Raw genomic sequence first — 3,463 nt, 5'->3', positions numbered from 1 at the left:
CCGGAGGTAGCCCCACCTAATGCCACCTCTTTGATCACTACTAAGAAAGGCAGCAAGATCATCTCCCAAACCAGGAAATTCATCTGTCTGGTTCACTCCCAAAGTAAGGGGAAGATCGTTGCTACATCCATGACCCCCGCAAAGGGTTCCTTCACGCAGAAACAGCAGCAAAGGGATACGGTCATGAAAGAACATAGGAACAACTTCTCCTCACCCATAGGGGTACCACACAAGTTTCAGGTGGGCGACAAATTTTGGTTACATCTGAAGAGAGAACGCCTTACCAGGACCCATCAGAAACTCAGACCACTCCGACATTGTCCTTACACCAGTACCAAGGCTACGGTCAGCAATGCTTCGAAGCACAGCATTCCTCCATTCCTTGGCTTGCACCAAGTGTTCAATGTGGACCGTCGTCAACCATGCTTCCCACCATTTCTGGACACATCAGAGATTGCAGAACAACTCACCAGAGACCCAGCTCAGCAGAAGCTTCCTCATCTCAGGGAGGAACTCAACGCAATGGGGACCATTGCTTCCTAAGGGGGGAGGAATGATCCAGGTGGATGTTGGTGGCCACCCACCTATCCCATTTGGAGCCCCACAACTATCTCTTTCAGCTTTTTCAATTTCCTAAATTGTAGCTATTTACTATTTTTAGCAGTTTTTCAGGTCCTGAACTTCTGAAGCCATTTTGAGGCCCTAAACGACGTTTTTTGGGAAATCTGGGGCAACATGGGTCCATGGACCCATATGCTGTCTCCCAAAGTGGTAGTACTTGGATAGATCTTTCTAACGAGCTATCGTACGCGTCAAACGGAGATGGTATGCCAAAGTTACGACCCAGGGAAATTGATGTACCAATTTACCCAAACGGGGCCCACAATTTGGTGTTTCATCTTCTAGGGTTAGGTTTTGGGATGTGAAGGGTTTTCCATTGTTTCTCAACAATAAATAGGCCTTCGAGCCTCATTGTAACACAGTTTTGGAACAGTTCAGAGGCATGTAGCCACCACATCTCTTCTCAGAGATAAGCTACCATCGCCCTAGTTGGTTTATTTCCATTACTGTTTGTAAGCATATTTCAGTATTTTCCATTAATGAAATGAAGTATTATTTCCCCTGCATCTTTGTGTATATGGTTATCTCTGTAATTTGTTGCGTTCCTGTTTAAATCCGGATCATCGGAATGGGTTAAAAGCTACACCAACACTCAGAAGATCAGGTAGGTAGACTCAATTGCCTGCTAGATACAGGGAAAATGCTCTTATAGCTCATATGATGAATGTTGTTGAACCTTCTAGTTATAAGGAAGCAAATGACTGTAGTGAATGGAAAACAACTATGGAACATGAATATGAATCTATAATCAGGAACAATCCTTGGGATCTGGTTGAACTTCCTAGAGGGAAACAAACCATAGGTTGCAAATGTTTGTATAAACCAAAGATTATTGTAGATGGAACCATAGATAAATTAAAAGCTAGATTGGTAGCAAAGGGGTATTCACAAAAACAAGGCATTGACTATGAAGAAACCTTTGCCCCTATAGCTAAACTAAATACCATGAAAATGTTAATTGCTTTAGCTACTAAGAAACATTGGATGATTCACCAACTAGATGTAAAGTCTGCATTTTTAAATGGAGAATTGAAAGAGGAGCTTTATTTAGAGCAACCCGAGGGGTTTGTCCAGAAAGGAAAAGAACATTTAGTCTATAGATTAAAGAAAGCTCTTTATGGAGTAAAGCAAGCACCCAGGTCCTGGTATGAAAAAATTGATTCATTTTTTCTGCAACTTGGCTACAACAGAAGTAAAAATGACCCTAATCTGTATACCATGAAAGATGAAAAGGGGCCCATAGTGTTGATTTCTTTATATGTAGATGATTTAATTATTACAGGTGATGCTATTGCTCTAATCAGAGAAATCAATAAACAAACGTCACAGGTGTTCGAAATGAAAGACCTTGGTGAATTAAGATACTGTTTGGGTCTTGAGATTTGGAGAGATTTAGGACAAACTATTCTGTCCCAGGGTAAGTATGTCAAAGGTCTACTGGAAAGATTCATGATGGATCAGTGTAATGCTGCAATAATACCATTACAGTAGAACATTAAACTTCAGATTGAGGACGGCTCTAAAGAGGTATATGTGACACTTTATAGACATCTGGTTGGGAGCCTAATCTACCTGACCACTACTAGACCAGATTTGGCTTGTGCAGTCAATGTGTTGAAAATAACAACAAGAAATGCTAAAAATAGAAATGCTAAAATAGCGTTGCTATAAATAGCATTTCAGGATATACTCCAACTCTTTTGGAAATAGCAGAAAATAGAAATGCTAAAAATAACATTGCTATAAATAGCATTTTGGGATATATTCCAATTTTGATTTTTCCTTGAATCAAAGTTGAGAATTAAAATTCAAATTTAGTCTCACTAGCTATTTGAAAGAAATAAAAATTAATTAATTCATCTTGAGTTAATTAGTTGGAGAAATTCAAACATGAAGTCTTTGTGAAGACATGCAACAGTTATCCCTTTGATTGAGGAAGTTATCCCTTAATTAAGGAGATAAGGATGAGTTGTGTTTGAGTTGTAATTAGTTAGCCCAGTTAACTGAGTTAAGTCCAGTTAGATTAGTTCCAAATAGTCTGTGGAACTAATTGTGAGTTTAGTCAGTTATTGCATGCATGAATGCAACTAGTGTTCTCTAGATAACTGAATATTCTCTCATAAATAACTCATGCATGTCAGTTCAGACAGCTCGACTCGGTTGAGATTAAAGACAAGGACATTGTACTATCAGTTGGAGGAATTTTCCTATAAAGGAAACTCATCCATGCAGAAGGAATTAACTCCTTTAGGATTGTGCAGTTAATTCAGAGGTCAGTGTTGTGTGTGAGGTGAGAATCACATAGGTTGTACCTGGAGGACCCAGGAGAAACTGTGCAAGGAAATAGGAGGCTTGGAGGACTGAAGGAAGGCATATGTGTTGTCTATTTTGTCTATGAGAAGCAGTGAGGGATTATACTGAGAGATAGATAGCTTGTGAGCTAAAGATTTGTGTAATCCTGAGATATTTCCACTTGTATGATAATATAGATAGCGGGGTTTTTAGCTGAGTCTTTCCCCAGAGTATTCTTCTGTGTTTCATGTGTATGATTTCTTCTTCTCTGTTATATGTGTTCTGATTGATCTTACTTAAATTGATTAAGCTTCCGCAAAGTTTGATAGTAGAAGTAGATCAAGTATTTTGCTTTAGTACATTGCATTATCAAGTGATCTACAGTGAAAATTTCTACATGGTATCAGAGCTAGCTGATTTATAGAGAAATTTCTACATGGTATCAGAGCAAAGGTGATCAAAGCGGAGAATTGTATACAAAGAAGGGAGAAGTTCGAAGTTGGAAGTTCTTGATTGTAGGTACAAAATCAATTTCTTATCACATCTCAAA

The sequence above is a fragment of the Pinus tabuliformis genome, chromosome 1_2 (assembly GCF_031772625.1).
Source record: "Pinus tabuliformis cultivar Carrire ecotype Pingquan chromosome 1_2, CPIR1, whole genome shotgun sequence".
NCBI classification, from domain to species: Eukaryota; Viridiplantae; Streptophyta; class Pinopsida; order Pinales; family Pinaceae; genus Pinus; species Pinus tabuliformis.
The sequence above is the reverse complement of the archived record's forward strand: the minus strand, read 5'-3'. Positions refer to the sequence as shown.